Source organism: Mus musculus, chromosome 8 (genome assembly GCF_000001635.26).
Source record: "Mus musculus strain C57BL/6J chromosome 8, GRCm38.p6 C57BL/6J".
Taxonomy (NCBI): Eukaryota; Metazoa; Chordata; class Mammalia; order Rodentia; family Muridae; genus Mus; species Mus musculus.
Genome location: NC_000074.6, coordinates 44,542,272 through 44,562,575, shown reverse-complemented (window position 1 = coordinate 44,562,575; position 20,304 = coordinate 44,542,272).

The following is a 20,304-nucleotide window of genomic DNA, read 5'->3' as shown; positions in this document are numbered from 1 at the left end:
AAAGATATCAAAACCTCCATACTTTGATATCAAAATTGTTCCAATTGTGGCAAGGTAGCCACTGGGCAAAAATAGCCCTAATTCATCTACTAACAAACAAACAAACAAACAAACAACAAAAATAATGTCCAGGAAAGGACACAAGATGCAGGGGAGTCAACAGCTTAGCTTTGCCAATAAAAGGTAAGCTAGTCCTTCATAATTCCTGTGTTTCCTAAGGTCTGTCTGTCTGTCAGATGGTTTTGGTCAGAAGGCTGAAGACAGATGCTCCATTGTTTTGAGGAATAGGGAACTGTCCAAGTTGCTAGCTTTCTCTACAAATAGTTTAAGTTTTAGAAGCTATGTTTTCTGCTTCCTACATATTTAGGTAATATTTAATTTGTTCTTGGATCTCTGACAGTGTTGAAGACTAGTTATAGTCTCATAGTCAAACTTAAGTTGTTTAACATCAAGGAAGATGATCTAGATTTAAAAGGATGATTTTCAGATGTTAATGCAAGTTAAAATCAAAATATTTCAGGTATAGAATTGTAAGCTCTTTAAGTTAGGATAGATGTTCAAGTGGCTACAGAAGACGTGGTTCATTTACACAATGGAATACTCTTCTGCTATGAAAAACAAGGGCATCATGAATTTTGTAGGCAAATGGATGGAACAAGAAAATATTCTGAGTGAGGTAACCCAGACCCAAAAAGACACACAAGGTATGTACTCACTGATAAGTGGATATTAGCTATAAAGTACAGAATACCCAGGATACAACCCATAGACCTTAAGAAGTTTAACAAGAAGGAAGGCCAAGTGAGGATGTTTAATCTCACTTATAAGAGGGAACAAAATGATCACAGGAGATAGAGTAAGGAAGGGACCTGGATGGGAGAGGAAAGGGGGAGGGGAAAAGGGTTGGGGAGAGGGGGGAAAGAGAAAAGCCCAGAAGGCCAGGAGAATGGATGGCAATATGAAGCCTCGGGGGTAGGGGGATATGGGGGAACCCTCTAGAATGTATCAGAGACCCAGTAAGTGAAAGACTCTCAGAACTCAATGAGGGTGACCTTAGGCAAAATACCCAACATTGGGGAGAGAGAACTCAAAAAATTGTTTCTGTCTAAAAGAACTGCAGGGACAAAAGTGGAGAAGAGACTGAAGACAGGAGCCTTGCATGTTGTGCTCTGAGAGGTTCTACCAAAAATTGACTGAGACAGATGCAGATACCTATATTCCACCATTGGACTGAAGTCATGGACTCCTATGGTTGAATTAGGGGAAGAATTGAAGAAGCTGAAGAGGAGAGCAACCCCATAGGAAGACCAGCAGTCTCAACTAACCTTGACCCCTGAGATTTCTCACACACTGAGCCACCAACCAGGCAGCATACACAAGCTGGTCCAAGGACTCCATCCCCCAGTATATAGCAGAGGACTATCTGGTCTTGCCTCAGTGGGAGAAGATGTGCCTAATCCTCAAAAGAATTCCCCCAGGGAAGGGGGGCACTGGAGGTAAGTAGGAGCACCCTCTCAAAGGCAAGGGATGGGAAAATGGGATGAGGAACTGTGAATGGGGGAAGAGCAAGGGTTGCAATGGCTGGAATGTAAATAAATATATATTACTCCATGATTTAAAAAACACATGTGAAAAATAAATTCTTAATTTTTTTTTTGTCATAACCTGTGACATATTTCTTTAGTGTGGTGACTTGTTCTCCAACCATTATTCATGACTGGCAATATCAGCATCAAATGGGGAATGGTTTGCAAATCATTGACAACTACCTTTGATATGCAAATGAACTAGAAACCATATAGTAGAGATTAACAGTCTTTATACGTTGTAAAGTTCCAGAGCCTCCTCCTAGAGTGTTTTCAATTAAGTCTGAGAACATAACTTCAAGGAATGTATATATGTATGTATGTATGCATGTATGTATGTATGTACTTATCTGCTATCTATCTATCTATCTATCTATCTATCTATCTATCTATCATCTATCTATCTATCTATCTATTATCTGTCTATCTATTTTATCTATCGTTTATCTTTCTGTCTACCTATTTATCTTATCTATCACCTAACATATATTATCTATCTATCTGTCTGTCTGTCTGTCTGTCTATCATCTCCATTATCTATTTATCATCTCAATAACTAAAGTACACGAAGATAAATCAGAAGTCATGGAGGCTGGATCAGGTGTATGCATAATATGCATCAGTACTTTATCCAAGTAATTAAAAATATATTTAAATATGATCCCTTGAATCATTGTTTGCCTTCCAATGGTCATGACTAACTTCAATTCTTTAGTACAATGCTAGAAGATCAGAGTATTATGCATCTTTAGAAGTGACAGAGCATGACACTTATCCATCCTCAGAAAATTAGAGAAGTCAACACTCATTACAGCTCAATGAATGAAAATAATGTATTTAAGGAACTCTCATACAATTAATTCTAGTTATATTGTAAGTCTTTCAATGAAGAGTATATAATTGTCTCACTTCCTACCCATCTATTCTTGGAAGTAGCAGGGTTATCATACTGAATTTTTCTTGAATGTCATCCCCTACCACCGGTTGAATAAAACTGTAATTTGGATTTTCGTTTCTTGTCATATATTAATGTGACATTTCCCTTCGTAAAACTGGACAGTAGAAATTTGAAGATTCATATTCTCTAAACATTTTTAATCACTCTTCATTTATTTATTTCTTGTACCTGCATATTTTGGGGGGGAGTGCACATATGAATCATGGCATGCATGTGGGGGTCAGAGGACATTTGAGGGGAGTAAATTCTCTCCTGCTACCATGTAAATTCAGGGACCAAATTCAGGCCACCAGTCTTTGTTACATATGTCATCTCACTGGCCCTAAGAATCAGATCTCTAATAACAATGCACTATTTCTCTTAGAGACATTTGCCACTGGATTACACTGTGTGGTCGTCTGACTTTCAAATTTGGAAGAACAGCAATTAAATACAGAAAGAACCTTAAACTGCAAAGGGGATTCTGAAAGTTATATTCCCTCTGCTTCACGACATCATAGAACATTGGATGGCTGTGCTGTTCTCCATCCCACCTCGTTTGGTACAATATCATGACCAGTGGACTTGTCTTTTCATCTTTCTTTTGTACTCTTTGGCAGAGCTACATACTCGCTTTGGCCCTGATCATTTGAATAGACTCTAATGTATCAATTCAATAGAGCATGTGCTAGGGTGTCGGGGTGGAGCGTCTCCTTTGGTAAAGTGACCACAAGAATGTTCCTGCTGTGCTTCCTGATTTGTCTTATAACAACTGTGTCTTGTTGGTAAAAATCTGGAGGGAAGCCGGCATTGCTGCAGGCATGCTCACAGCCGCGAGATATCCAAAGGATGCAGCAGGGAATTCCGTGATACTATTCACTAGGCAATAGACAGCTTAATGCTCGAAACTTGATCGAGAAGAATGGAAATATTTTCTAGTCCAGTATGCTCCAAATGTTAATTCTCCTCAGATCTTTATTCCCTGGCTCTTCTTGATTTAATAAACAATCTGTATCCCTGTTACAAAAAGGCAAGTAGAACTTAAATGAATATCTAACATGCAAAACAAAGTATTAATGATATAACTGAGAATATAGTTTTTAATATCTTTTCTTCCTAAGAGGCAATGTTTTTTGCATCATCTGTGCTAACACACCAATATGGTCTTGTTCTGGGGACACAATTGGAGGTGGGGTCCAAGGATCACTCTAATGTAAGGAAAGATTGGGGGCCACAGTAATTCAAGTCTACCAACAGTTACTTGAATTAGCAAGAAACCCCTGGAAGAAGCAACCCCAAACTTGAGGAAATTTCAGAATCACATATGTCGCTTTGAGAAAAATCACTTTTCTACAATTATATTTGATTAAAGAACATCTGTTCCAGTATACATTAATAAGATCCAGCACTGTAAGATCAGTTTGTTGACACCGTTTTTCTTTATTCTAGTTCTCATAGACACATTGGGAAATGTATAAAGTATTTATTAGCCAAAAGTCTCTATCTATTCTCTTTTCTGTGCATGTAACATATAGATTGACCCTTTTTTCCTTTCCATCTTTATGTCCTGACTAGAGTTTGAGAGCCTAGCTTCAGTTGGTTTAGAAATGGCCTACTATTTTCAGTGCTACAGCTCTGTTTCAGTGCTATGGCACAATAATGCCTTTGTAAAATCATCATTTACAAAGTCAATTCCACACACTTCCGATGATCTATATCCCCTGAGTCCTTATGCAAACCCCTCATCAACACACTTCACAGTATCTCCTGCATGCTCCACTTTGCATGGTCTCTTCCTCTCTGAATCATAAGTTATGAGGAGGCAGGGCCATTTCCAAAATCAATTCCTGGCTTGAGAGAAAAGGGCCTCCATGCATCAGGAAACCATTTCAAAGGTTAACAGTTTATCCAAGGCATTAATTAAATGTCTTTCATAAATAAGGGCTCAGTGCTGTCAAGGGTGGAGTGCATGAAGAGACAATCCAAGGCTACAGCTTCCTTCACAGGACAGAAATGAAGCTCTTCACAGAGGAAACCTATTAAACACATTCACTTTCAGATTGCTGGATGTAACAAATGAGGGGAGAAGTGCAGGGATTGGGGGCATTCATAAAAGCCCTTAATCTAGGGCACAAAGGAAGACTGCTATGTTCTCAGTCACTGTGGCAGTGTATGAGAAAAATTCTAAAAACGATGAAGCTAGAGATAATTAGACAAATGATTGATACCAAACAGAAGATGATGGTTGGGGGGTTCATTTGATATCAGGTTGCTGCCTGTTGATTCTTTTTTATTATTATTTATCACCACACATGGTTTTAACAAGGACAGAGCCATTGTTAACTAGCTTAAAGGAATTAAGAGACTTATCTTTCTGAGGATCTGACAGATGGGAATGTTGGTATTGTAAAAAGGAAGAAACATGGAAAAATTATAGAATGAATTATTATTTTGCTTTTAGGTCTGCTACAACCATTTGACAAAATAGCACCAAGAGCTAGGAAATAAACAAGCTGACTTCTGCTGCTACATGAGTACTAAGGCAACAGGGTGATGAAGTGTAGGTGTTAGAAAATCAGAGAAGAATTCAGAGCAAAAAGAAGCACTGACCAACTTATTCACTCGCTAGGCTGTGCACTGAAATGTCACACATTCCTAATGAGAGAGGAAGTGACATGTCACAATTACAGAGAAAGCATGGGGCAAAAAGAAAATCATCTTAAATATTTTGAAACATTCAAATGAGCGCTTAGTAGATATAACCTGTTTTGTTTCCAGATTATTCACTTTTGTCATTGGGAAGATCTGATAGGAGCTAATATTTTTAAAGAACAATGGACACTAGGAATAAAGAAGAATTAACCCTAAAGCCTTACTGTGTTGGTTTGAATGTGCTTGGCCTAGGGACTGGCACTATTAGGAGGTATGGCCTTGTTGGAGTAGGTGTGGCCTTGTTGGAGGAAATGTGTCACTGTGGGCATGGGCTTTAAGACCCTCCTCCTAGCTGCCTGGAAGTCAGTATTCTGCTAGCAGCGTTCAGATGAAGATGTAGAACTCTCAGCTCAGCCTGCACCATGCCTGCCTGGACACTGCCAACCTCTCACCTTGATGATAATGGACTGAACCTCTGAACCTGTAAGGCAGCCCCAATTACATGTTGTCCTTATAATCGTCTCCTTTGTCATGGTGTCTCTGTTCACAGCAGTAAAACCCTAACTAAGACACCATAGGACTTTTATTTTTAGTTGGAACTCTTCCCTCACCTTTATACTCGTTTCCTCTGTTCTTTTTACCTGTTCCCTCTCTGTTGCCATGCCTTACAATCCTTGATGTTGCAAATGTGAGGAAGCCAGCTAGAAGGAACTGATGACATCATGTTCAAGGCTGATTCTGGCTGTAACTGTATACTAGTTGAATACATAAAGGACAGGGATGAAGGTGGAAGGCTTTGAATATTGGCCAGGGTACTATTAGCTCTGCGTTGCTATATCAAAATAACGGACATAATCAATATCAAAAGGAAAAAAAATTAATCTGATTCCAGACTTGGTGGATTCAGTCTGTGTTAGGTTGGTCTGAATTTCGTTTGGGCCAGTGTTGCAGTAGTATATTACAGTGGCAATCCATGGCAGAGGAAATAGTTCCCTTCATTGCAGCTCCCTCGCGTTTTAGAGGGAGAAATGATCCTGAAATAAAAAACAAAACAAAACAAAACAACAACAACAACAACAACAACAACAAAGGGATGGACAGGGAGGCAGAAGTTATTTTCGAAAGTTCAAAAATTTTAAAAGTGGGCATAAGAGTAAATATTCTAGAAAAGAGGTGACTCTGACCATTTGATCTGGAGTAGAGATGCAAACATGCAATCTTATATGTAAAAAGGACCCATGTTACACATAAGGATTAAAAGAATAATAAAGATGCTCTAGCAACTATGTTCCTCAAAATACAGCTGACAGGATGGTTAAAAGAAATGAAATCCTCAAAACACTTTGTAACCATGAAAGAAATTAAATTAGTAGCGCAAATCTTTCTTCAAATAAAACAGTGGAAACCAGACAATGTTATAGGGAGCTAAACGTTCAAAGTGTGGTGTCCCATTCTGCCTTGTTACAAATCCTTTTATCTGTTTGGAAAGAGGGAATGCTCATCTCATTCTGAAGGGACGCAGGGCAACATAATCAAAAGGCAGCAAAACTTACAAAAGAGAGAGTTCCGCCCATGCAAATATTACCCAAATATGAAAGAAAGAAAAAAAGAAAAGAAGAAGAAGAAAAAAAAAAGCCTAGGAAATCCAATTCAGATTTCATCAAGACACAACTGAGTTCATTCTAGGTACCCCAATTGACTTAATAATATTAAAAATCAAATGTAATTTGTATCAGTAGCTCTTTGAACATAAAGTAAATCAGCACTGAGGATCGTCTTAGAGAAAGAAACTCAGAGAAATATCCATGACAACAATACATTAAAAACATAAATAATACATAAAAGCAGAAACAGGATTATTTGGGGAAAGGAAGCAGCGGGGGAGGTGGTAGAGACAAGAGTGTACAGGATATGACTATGAGAAAAAAAACTGCGTATATGAAAACATTATAGTGAAGCCCACTGTTTTATATAATGAATGCAACTGTGAATTTGTTTAACTTAAACATTTGCAGGAGTTGCTTAAGTAACTACTTGTTCTTAAATATCTCTGAAATAAAGGCACGAAGCCACAGAGCTACAAGTCTCTGAAAGACAGATTTCCCGCATCGAATACCTCTTTAGAATAATAAAGCAGGCCACGACTCTGGGGCATTGCCATGGGGTTTGAATTTTGCCCTTCTACTGATGCTAATGAGCTACATGGCCTTTAAGACTTAGTGCATCAACAGCTTTCTAACTAAACCAAGTTGGACCGTATCATCTTTATAATTCCTTTATGTTCCTGAAATATTATTCCTTGCTGGTTCACGTTTTGAGTGGTTGCTCTCCAGCTGGTGAGGCTAATTAAGGGTACATTGTAATTTTCGTAGATAAGGAAGAGATCACCAGAGGGGACTTTGAAGGATCTAGCTACTGGCTGTGCTCAGTCTTGCTGCTTCCTAGTATGTCAGTGTGTGATCGGCCCCCATCACATACTCCTGTTACCATGCCTCTTCTGCTGAACACGACAGATGCATGCAACCCTTTTGGACACCTGAGCTGAATAGACTTTTCTTCCTGTATTCTGCCACAAGAATATGAGAGTTTCTAATATAACCTCTTTACCGTTTTGAGTTTCTCCAAGTCAGGGATTCTCAGCCTTCCTAATGCTGTGTTCCTTTAATACAATTCTTCATGTAGTGGTAAGCTGCCACCATTAAATTACTTCATTGCTAGTTCATAACTGTAATTTTGCAGTTGGGATGAATCTTAATGCAGATGCCTGATATGCAGGATATCTAATGTGTAACCTGTAAAGAGGTCACAACTCACAGGTTGAGAACCACTGTTCTAAGTTAAAGAAATGCAGTGTCTTGTTTGTGATTTACACTGTGTTTGTTGTAGTTTAGTGAATTCACCATATGAAAGGTCTTTTATCATTTTGACAATGGCCTAACACCAGTTTTCTAACAACCTGGAAGGCCAACAAAGTAAACCTCCCACAATCCTCATCCCCAGGCCACCAGCGGCAGAAAGGCACAGCCCTGCAGCAGGTAGCTCTTTGGAAGGAGTCTCTGATTGTTTTGAGGGGTGGTATGTGTTCAAATTCCCACTAATTGCATAATAAAATAACGCACAATTGACCCATTCATTTAAAAATGAATCTGATGTTGTTGTGTATAATAAATTGGTTTGATCTCTGATTTTCACCTGGAATCTGAATCCAGCCTGTCTCTCAGATTCAAAATACCTGAGGGTACAAGGGTTCCTAACAAGCTACACATGTGGAATAAGTGACTTTTGAAGGGTGGATGCTCACTCCTCAGAACCTAAGATTCTCTGTCAGTTTCCTTTACCCACTATGGAGAATGGAACATTTACCCCTGCCTGCCTGCCTGCCTGCCTGCCTGCCTGCCTGCCTGCCTGCCTGCCTGCCTGCCTGCCTGCCTGCCTGCCTGCCTCCTTCCCTCTCTCCCTCTCTCCCTTTTCTTCCCTCCCTTTCTACCTGTCTCCCTCCCTTCATCTCCTTCCCTCCTCCTTCTCTCCCCACCCCTCTTTCTTTGCTTGCCTAATTGTAAAATTTCGAGAATTCAAAGAAGCTCTGTCTGCACAGCGTATGGATGAATAGTGCTGATAGAGCCAGACAAAGGTCATTAAACCAACACAGAAAATTTTCATTGGACATACAGTGTCTGTTGTAGGCTTTGCATGCGCATGTTAAGTATTTGTACATCTTACATTTGTATAATACGAAGGATAAAACTAATTGATGATTCTGGTAAAGAGGAAACCCGGAAGGAAGTAAAAGGATAGCCTCTAAGCTGGGTTTTTTTGTTTTTTTTTGTTTTGTTTTTTCTGTTCTTTGTTTTTGTTTTTTTGTTTTTGTTTTTTTTTTTTGTTTTTTGTTTTTGTTTTTTTTGTTTTTTTTTTTTTTGGGTTTTTTTTTTTTGGTTTTTTTTTTTTTTTTTTTTTTTTGGTTTTTGAGACAGGGTTTCTCTGTATAGCCCTGGCTGTCCTGGAACTCACTTTGTAGACCAGGCTGGCCTCGAACTCAGAAATCTGCCTGCCTCTGCCTCCCAAGTGCTGGGATTAAAGGAGTGCGCCACCACGCCCGGCTTAAGCTGGGTTTTAATATGGGTGGTATACATGCCTTTGTGGTACCCTCCACTTGCAGGCAAGGCAGAGCCAGTGATGTCCTTCTACATCTATAATACACCAAAGGTACTCTCATGACATTCTAAATTAAATTCTAAAAACCTTCATGTCCCTCCTGCTCACTCTTTTATAATTTGATTTGCTTCCTTTGCCTACCTGTGGCTTGCCATAGAGAAAACTCTGTCTGGCAGAGGATTGGCAAAGTCTAACCAGAAATTGGAGAATGAAGTCTCCAGCATATTGTGAGAAGCCAAGGCCACTCATTCATGGTGTGTGTGTGTGTGTGAGTGTGTGTGTGTGTGTGTGTGTGTGTTAGAAAGATTTTCCCTTTGCTCATCCTCCATATCAGCATACAAACAGAGCCAGAATTTGATTGTGACCCTGAAAGAGCTCTATCTAGATGTACCCAGCAAGACTGAATCCAAAGAGAAACTATGAGATAATAAAGGCTTGCTGCTTTTAAGCCTTAATGTTTGAGTAATTTGTGATGCAGAAGATAATTAACATAGGCATGAAATTAACATCAAATATCTACTGATGTCCTATCAAGTTTATATTGGCACTGTGTGCTGGATAACTCAGTTGTTAGAAGGAAGCTAAAATCCTGTTACTAACTCAACATGGGCCCAAAGCACATACCTTCATTTTCAAGATACCATGCTTGAAAGGTGGAAATAGCTTGCATCCCATGTAGGAGAATCATAGCTCTTCTTCCTTTTGTCATGGGGAGATGTATTTTCTAATTAGCCTTGTTAAAGTGATGGACTAGGTGATGTCATGAAGTCACAATGAATGAATAGTGGTCCATGGAGCTCACTCAATACAGGAAGATAAGGCTTTACCCCTCTCTCTCTCTCTCTCTCTCTCTCTCTCTCGTTATTTTCCTTTTATTTTTATTATATATGTATATACAATTGGATATTTTCTTTATTTACATTTCAAATGTTATCCCCTTTCCCAGTCCCCCCCCATCCCGGAACCCCCTATCCCATTCCCCCTCCCCCTGCTTCTATGAGGGTGCCCCTCCACTCACCCACCCTCGCCTACTTCCCAGTCCTTGATTCCCCTACACTGGGACATCTGTCAAGCCTTCATAGGACCAAGGACCTCTGCTCCCATTGATGCATGACAAGGCCATCCTCTGCTACATATGCAGCTGAAGCCATGTGTATTCCTTGGTTGGTGGCTTAGTCCTGGGAGCTCTGGGTGGCAGGTCTGGTTGGTTGATATTGTTGTTCTTTCTATGGGGTTGTAAACCCCTTTAGCTCCTTCAGTCCTTGCCCTGACTCCTACATTGGGGATCCTGCACTCAGGCCAATGGTTGGCTGCGAGCTTCCTCCTCTGTATTTCTAAAGCTCTGGCAAGGGCCTCTCAGGAGACAGCTATATCCGGCTCCTTTCAGCAAGCATTTCTTAGCATCCACAACAGTGTTGGGGTTTGGTGACTGCATATGGAATGAATCCCCAGGTGGGACAGTCTCTTGTTGGCCTTTCCTTCAGTTTCTGCTCTACACTTTGTCTCCATATTTGCTCCTGTGAGTATTTTATTTCCCTTCCTAAGAAGGACCAAAAAGCACCCACATTTTGGTCTTCCTTCTTGAGTTTCATGTGGTCTGTGAATTGTATCTTGGGTATTCAGAGCTTTTGGGCTAATATACACTTATCAGTGAGAACATGCCATATGTGTTCTTTTGTGACTGGGTTACCTCACTCAGGTAGGAGGCAACAAAGCTGTGAAAACGTCTCCTATTCTGATAAACAAGATTGACCTGGGAGTAAAATGGAGTATGGGTATGTGTATGTATGTATGGATATATTCTAGCTGTAGTCTTCATGAGAGCAGGAGAGCACTGCCTTCAAGGTCCCAATCAAATGTAATACTTAGATATTTTTGTTCTGTTGTGAGCAAAGGTTCATAAAATAAAATAAAATAAAATAATAAAGCAATCCATTCACGTAGTATCAAGCACTAAGGACATATTACTAAAGGTCAGTACAATATTCAAAGTTTATATTCGTCTGTGGGTCTATAAAAGCTGTCCTGTTAGAAGTAGTTTTAGAAAGTCTGGGAAAGTAGAGCAATTCCAGCCCCTAACCATTGTTCGAGGCAAAGTTAGTGACTCACAAGGACAGTGACTTTTTTTTGTGTGTGTGCTGACTATGACTATCAAAGTGACACAGTCTCTGTCATCCACCTCTTACTGAGCGGCTTCTCACTGAGAAACCCTCATCTGATGCTCAGAAGTTAGCTAATACCCATGTCCTTTACTCACGAGCAAACTTCTACCCACAGCTTTAAATCCAACCACCCATGGATCATCCAGACTGGGAGGCATCTTACATCTGTAACAAACATGGGCAGGCTTTCTTTTGTGTCACAGTCTAACCACTGTTTACATGACATTTACACATGACACTGGGTATTACAATCAAAGATGGCTTGACGTAGAACAGGCACTGTGTATAGCTTACATACAAGTATGTCACCATTTAATATAAGACATACGTTCATGCATTTGTATAACTAAATAGGCCTTGGAAATAATCCACCATAGACACCAAGGAACAACTAGGCACTTTCAGAACAGGTTTTCTCCCTGCAAACCCAAACAACTTTAAACTAGGAATCCTTCTCCCATGGTCTACTAACAACTAGATAATATTTTCTCATTTAAAGGTAGTTTTGTGGGTGAGATGGCTCAGTGGATAAGGAACTTTCTGCCAAGTCTGACCTGAATTGATCCCCAGGGCCTACTCTGCCAACTTGTCTTCCTACTTCTATATGAATGCTGGTACCTGGATGCCAACATATGCACAACACACACAGACACACACACACACACACACACACACACACACACACACACACACTCACACACACACTCACAAACACTCACAAACACCACTACAACTAAAATGTATGAATTGTAATTAAAATAGTTTGAACTACCCACCTCTCAAATTTCTTTGATTTTCTGTAAATATTTCTTAGTCCTTTTTCTTGGGCATCTGTGATCTCTTAATACACCCAGAACAAACTCTTTGTTGATCTGGTCTATTAGCAATGTAAAGCCTCATTTTCTACACTGCCTTTCTCCCAGTCTAACCAAAGGGAGCACGAAAATGTGGGGATTTATAAAGAAACATTTGCCAGTCTTTTCATATCAAGTTGAATGTGAGGCTCTTTCTTTAGACTGTTATTTGTTATCACATAATTTAATGTTAGTAGATCAGACATGGAGATGTTCCCATTGCTAGGTAACCTAACATAATCTTATACAATGTTAACTAATGATACTCTGATTTTTGAGAACTCACAAAGATGTAAAGGCAAAATAAAAATCTCGTCCAAATGGGAATCTGAGTTTCCACCCAACTTCTTTAGTTGATCTGTGAGTGTTTAGGTGAAGATTCCAGTCTCATGCTGATCTGCTGGACATTCTAATATTGCCTCAGATGTGTGGACAAACATTCTTCATTTGGATGACAGATGATTCCCCCAAATGAATACCCAGCACAGCTGAAGAATGGCTACGTTACCCTCTACATCTCAGCAGTGTTATACTTTTTGAAACCCTGTTTTCTGAGATCTATTTAATCATTTGCAGTGGGCCTCCTTATCACTCGCAGAGAAGAACAACAAAGCTCTGTTATTTATGATAATTAATCTGAGCAGGAAAAAGGAGAAGCTAACACTTTCTGAGGTTGGCTTAATACTACCTTTATTTCCCACTAATGCTTATTTTCTAAATATGGAATTTTAATTTCTCCCCTAATTATCAAGGAGTCTCTTGTTAAGTGAGCCTATTCCCAGGCATAATGGGTTATTTTCACGGTGTATTTTTAGCTCATTTGTAAAAATATGTTATGTATGAGCTTGCAGGATGATTCATACACGTTTTTACTTTAAAAAAAAAAAGCAATATTAAACAGCTATGAATGCACTGTACCTACTTCTGGGCACCAACACTGATGTTGTCCCTGGGTTTTTAAAGAATGAACATAAAGAAATGCTCCTTGCCCAGAGAAATCAAACTTCTTAAAAGTTATTTCCTCTGTGTCCTGGATGAAGGTAGGTAGTGAGATTCAGATTTAGTTTTGGGTCTGAAGTGCCCCATCATTGTGAGATCCAAGGCTGTTATTTATAGCTGCTGCACTGGTTAGGTATGGCCACCTCATCAGCTATTCTTAGCTGGTGCTTGTCTTAGCATGCCTGACTTTCCTCTTATCTCTGCTTTGGTTAGAAAGACTATAGATCTTTAGCTTGCGTGCCTTTTCCTCGAGGGGTGGGGATGACATGTCTGCAGAGTCTGTTCGAGTCAGAACTCTTTCCTTAATATTAATATCAATGGATCATTTCAGTAGGAAGAGAAACTTAAGTCTAAAATCATCTCTACAGTGTGTTTCTGAGCCATTCTATCACTTGAACTAATGACTTTTGCCATTTTGGTTAACTATCTGCACTGGGAAACTAGTCATAAGGGTCATAACACCAACATCACTTTACTCATTGTGAAGTATATCCTTGACTTTTAAACATAAAGAAATTGTGGTGACTTGCTTATCATTACACAAGTCACTTAAACAAGAGAATATAATCAAAACAATAAAGAAGCATATCAAAGTGCTTATAACTAATAATCAGCAATATTGAATTAATAGTTTTAAAAAGCTTATTTTCATTGCCTACAAATTTTTGGTTGCTTTAGGGGGTATAGATTATGTAAAATATTTTCTCTTACTATATTGGCCTTACTGCTGAAGTAAATTTGAAGCCAGAAATTATGATTTGAACAAAAGGAATGTAGAAACCCTACAAACTTTGATAAGTGGGTTTCTAAGAAGATAGGATTGGCTATCGCATTCAGAACTCACAGCTGCTATGGCTATCTGTTCAAGCTCACACTAGCCAAAATGCTAGTACAGGCTGGAGAAGCACAGAGAAACTGTTGGTAGCTTCTGAGGGGGGCAGAATCAATTTGTTTTGGAGAGAGTGTGTTACCACTGGTAAACACCCAGTGGATGGCCCCACAGCCATGTGCACATGGGCAACACCAATTGGAGTTCATTGGTTAATTTTTTTTTACAAAAGAAGAAATGAGCAAGGGAAGATATTGAGAGGTGTACTTGCTAGTTTTGTGTCAACTTGACACAGCTGGAGCTATCACAGAGAAAGGAGCTTCAGTTGAGGAAATGCCTCCATGAGATCCAACTGTAAGGCATTTTCTCAATTAGTGATCAAGGGGAAAAGGCCCCTTGTGGGTGGGACCATCTCTGGGCTGGTAGTCTTGTTTCTATAAGAGAGCAGGCTGAGCAAGCCAGGGGAGGCAAGCCAGTAAAGAACATCCCTCCATGGCCTCTGCATCAGCTCCTGCTTCCTGACCTGCTTGAGTTCCAGTCCTGACTTCCTTTGGTGATGAACAGCAGCATGGAAGTGTAAGCTGAATAAACCCTTTCCTCCCCAACTTGCTTCTTGGTCATGATGTTTGTGCAGGAATAGAAACCCTGACTAAGACAAGAGGGATCTGGAGTATTCTTGTTGCTGTGAAGAACACTGACAAAAACAATGTAAGGGAAGATAGAGTTTGTCTTGTGTTACTTGTTACAGTCTATCATTGAAGGTAGTCAGCAGGAACTCACAGCCTGAACTTAAAACAGAAACCATGGAAGAATGCTGTTTATTAGATTGCTCATATCTATGTACACACACACACACACACACACACACACACACACACACACACACATGCTTGACTTGATTATTGATTGAAGTGAGAGGGCTCAGGCTGATCTCACTGTGGCAGGCACTATCCTTAAGAAGTTAGACATCTCACAGTGAGATTAGCCCTCTTACATCAATCACCCATCAGGTCAATCCTTTAGAGACAGGGCCACAGGCCAGTCTAATCCGGCCAAGTGTTCTATGTAGGTTCCTTTTATCCAGGTGACTGTAGTTTATGTATAACCAGAGCATTGCAAGAATTGGAAGCAGGAAATTGGGGTGAATATATTCATATTTTATTGTATACATATATAAATTTGTCAAGCAAAAGAAAAAAATAAAGTGTTTGAGAAAAGCAAGGTAAGAAAGATCCCTAGTTTTATAAAGTAAATCACAAATAGGGAAAGTAGAGGGTTACCCTTTCCAAATCTGTTCTTTCCCATGTGTTTCCCTGAGGGAGCCTGTTCAGGATTCTTTCACAATTGTTGCTTAGAACATGCTGGTCAGATTGGACAATGCCCTCCACAGAGTGTCAGGGAGTCGGTTTCATTTTTGTAGATGATCAGTTCTGGGATTCAGATGAATATGCCACCTTTTTTGTGGCTACACTGTTAACCTCACTACTCTCAACAAGCAACATGGTGTCCCCATGTACAGCTTTGGAGAAGTCATTCTACTCAAAGCTAGCTACTAATGATAGCAAGACCTAAATATCAACAGCTCTGCCCAAACTGCCAATTACCATTCGAGATTGTTGTAAAGAGAACATTATAGAAATGTTTATTTAACGGCTAAAAACAAAGGTGTGAGACACACTTTCCTCTGGTGGTCTTTTGAAGTTCCAGTTTCATAACTCCAATAAATACAAATACTTGTACATTTTCTTTCACATACTTCTAAATAGATACACTTTGAATAGAAACATATTACTCAAATTTGATTGAATTCTCTTTTGGTCTTGCTTAAATTTGCATTTTTCAATATGTGGAGACCATCGCAATCAGCAAATCACATGCACAGTTTATGTGTATGGAAAAAAGCTTAAACACAAAATCTACAATTTGGTCTTTTAGCCATACTCTTGCCACACTAGGAAAGCTATAAGTTACTCCGTGAAAGCTAACAAATTCTTATATAAGACTCCACTAAAGATTTTCCCCAAACTATGTTATAGATTTGATTGGAGCTAAAGCTTTGCTGTTCTCCTTTGTTGAGTGTGTGTATAAGGCTCCTTTCAGAAAAAGAAAAAATAAATTGAATAGAGATGTGTTGTTAATTTGCAATATCACCAATTCTAAATCATATTCTATTCTCTTCTGCAGGGAGGTAAAATGTAGAGAGTAAAGATAATGGGAAGAGGAGCACACAAGAATGAAGACAGAACAGAGGGCAAGATGCAGGGCACGGAATGGGAACAGAGAGAGGATGTCGGGATTATCCACTGGTAGATAAGACAAACTGGGAGACTACCATTAGGATATAATAGTGTCCAGTAAGCCTCCTCCTTAATCGCTTTCTTTGCAGGTTGCATAAATTGTCTAAAGTGCTACTGAAGTCTTTTCCCTAGAGGATCCTACAACACTATTTTTTTCTCCTTGAGGAGCCTAGCAACTGTGACAGTGAGGTGACAAATATTCCTTGCAGAGCATTGAGAGGTGGCAAAGAACGGTTGGAATCCAATGTCTCGTAATTCATGCACTACTGAATACATATACCTATTGATTTTATTTTCCTTCTGAAAAACGTCCCTTTGATATGTTCTGGCTGAATCATTAGAAAATACGACTTCTATTTTGTTTCTTTTGATTTGATCTGGCTTTCCCAAAAAGAGAAATATCTGTAGACTTCAGTGTGGCTGAGTTGTCATCAAGCCAAGTGCTATGTTCTGTATGTTACCTGTGACTTAGGACCTCTGTCACAAGGGGGACACATGCAATCCAGGGATCACTGCCTCTGCTTTTTTCCCTGGTGTTAAAGAGGCAAAGCCCACAATCCCCCAACCAGACAATGCTAAGCTTCTCTGTGCACTATGGTCAATAATCTCCTGGCTACACACTAGACTATCTAAATGAAGACTACCTAAATGTTGTTGGTACTCAAGTCGTCATTGCAATCCTCATACGTTAAAAATGAAGTCAATTCAAAAGATGACCATATTTATACATAACTCTCCTTGGTCATTCCAAAGTTTCTGTTATACAATCCTTTCTAGCATATATGAAATATGGTTGACAAGTTATATATTTATAAGGTGTGCAGTGTTATATATTTTTATATGTATACGTTATGACTACCACAATTAAACTAATGCATATCTTCACTGATGCCCACAGTTAGGCTTTTATGAATAGTATTTTGAAGATCTAGTCTTTTAGCAAACTTCAAATATGAAACACATGAAGTATAGTCTTCAGAACATATTCATCTCATCCATAAGAGCTGTTTCCTTCTTGGTCCTTCTTTAATGCTGAAAATAATTAATTGAACACTGTTTTTTTCTTTTTCCTTTAGATTTAAAAATGTGGTTGAGAGTATCAAAAATACAGCATAGATATATTTGATAAATCCTGCATTTATATACACGATTTCTTAAAAACTGTATGCTGAGCAGCTGTTTTTAAACATCTGTTCTTTCGATGCCAATTGAGCTTAAAAGGAGAAAGTAAAGAAAAGGACCTGCATTTTTATCTTAAGACAAATGTTCCCAGGCTTTTGAGTGGTTATCTACACAGTGATGGATTGCAGTGGCAGAGGCTATAGCCACCAAATGAAAAGCAAGTGACTTCTGCAACGGTCATGGTCATCATTACCCTTTGACTCCTTGTAGATTCTAGTGTGAAATTAGTTTTTGTCTCACTATTCATTAACTGAAATGTATTCTTGTTGATTATTTAAAGTAAATTCTGCTATGAATCCATAAAATGTTCTTGGTCTTTTGGGACTTTTAGGGTTATATATACTGTTTCCTATCATCAGGGATTATGTTCCTGAAAAGGCATGGTTATGAAATCATGTGTTTTATGAATGTGAAACCCACTCTGTGAAGTGAAAGAAAATCTAGAATATGTGAACTTATTTAATTTCAAGTCTTCCTAACATAGTTTATAGAAAAACTTTGGGAAAATCATTTATCACCTTTTTCCTTATTCCTGAAATAGGGGAATGGCATTATCTAATTCTAGTAAGATTTTTGTGGAAATGCTAATGTTATAAACAAGAATGAAAATGAAACTATCTCATGACTTTAGACTTTAGAAGGTAAGACTTTGTTGAAAATTGAGAAAGAAATTTCTTTTTAAAGTCATTTTCTTTTAACTTATTTAACTACTTGGAGATTTATGGTTACAAAAGACTAATAAGCCTTAAAACTGAAAAGCCATTAGAAGCAGTCTATTTAAAAATCAGGACAGATAACTCTCATGTAATGAATGGAAAGGTGTCTTCCAATTGAATTTATCCTTCTGTGGCTTCCAAAGAAGATTGAAAGTCAGTCATGCATCACGTTTACACTGAGCAAAATCACTCCCACCTAATGATGTAGAGCTTCAGGAAGACGCTTCCACATCCTACCAGGCCCCTGTCCCTGTATCAGGAGCTTGTTAAACTAGGAATGTGGATGCAGAAGAGCTTAATGATCATGAGCCAGTCTGCACATACTTGTTGATTTTTTACAACAGCAATGCAGGTTTGGGAGCAGAATACATATGAGTTTGTTTACAGTATTTCTTTGGGATGATACCAACACTATCTTACTTTCCAAATGAAGGGACTGAAATAGAGAAGCTAAATACTGAAAAAACATCTGATAAGGAAGGGGAAGTGCTGTCATTTAGTGTAGCTCCAGTATAGCAAATTTATTGCAATAATGGACCTGAGAGTTCAAGTTGGGCTCCTTATTCTGAATCTCATGTGGTTTCTTATATGTCACTGGTAAAAATGTCATTCATGCAGGAATTAGTTCTCATTCTTAGAAGGCAAATAAATAACAAAAGTTATGCTCAATGAATTATGAGCATTAATGAACAGTCAAACTGAAGCCTAAGCTGACATTTATGTGAAAATTGTTATTCCTTACAAATAAACTTTGTAATTGGTTTCAGTCCCTTTAATTGAATTATATGCTTTGGAAAACTGATCAAATTCTCTTCACATGTGCTCAATTATTGGTATTGTATATAGCCCAGCTAAACCCCAGTGATTCACAAAGAACAATATCAACCATAGAAATCAGTCTCCAAGATGCTCATGGTGGAATTTGAATAAGTAAGGTTTATACCAGTAATGTTGCAGGTTGGTTTATAGGTTAGCTCACGACATCATATTCAAGTGAATTTCTCTTAGGCTTCAATTGCTTAAAGGCTGGATCTCAAAGTAGTATCATAAGGAAAGAAGTGTATAACTCTAAAATTCTTAACATTTCTTTTTTTTTCCTAAGAAAATATGTGCTTGATTATATAACCTTGATTATATTCATTTAGTTATCACTTGCTGATCATTTCTCAGTGAGGCCCTGGGTGCTGGGACGATAAGACAGGAATAAACTAGAGTTGTAGATGCCATCTCAATAGAGCTACATTTTCATGCAATGAGGCAGAACATAGATACACAAACATAAGTGACTAAGTGACAAAAAGGGAGGTGCCTGATGCCACAGAACTTCCTTTGACGGGAAACGTTGAGTGCAAAGGTTAAATGAAAAAAACAAGCTAGTTTTATGATTTGCTTGAAGGGACACTTGCTCTATGGAAGAAAGAGGCTTCAGTTGGTAGGTATGGAGCCATGAGCTAGCTCAAAGAAGAAAGAGGGTAATCGACCAGCATGGCTTTAAGAACCTGAAGGGAGTAAATAAGGGACCACGTGTTGGGTATTGTAGGTTTCTGGGCTAAGAGTTTCCTGGTGTAATTGCTTGGTTCAGTAGCTGGAGTGTGAAAGAAGCCCTAGGTAATATGTAAATTAACAGTCCTCATGGAGTTTCAACATAAACATTTATTGAAAGAATAAAATACACATCTTATTATTAATTCTTTATTTAAAGAAATTATGCTTCCTGCTACGTACACTCATAGTTTTGAAGAGTTAGTACTGGTTCTGTCTTTCAGGCACTCATTCTTCCATTGTATCATGTTCAAAGGAATGGCAATCCTACCCTGAATTATATTTGCAAAAGGCATTTATAAATCTTTGGCTATACTCATGAAAAATACCAAGGAAAAAAGGCCTTAGCGTCTGGGACTATAGGGGAAAATGCTCATTTTCATCTTAAAGGTGACT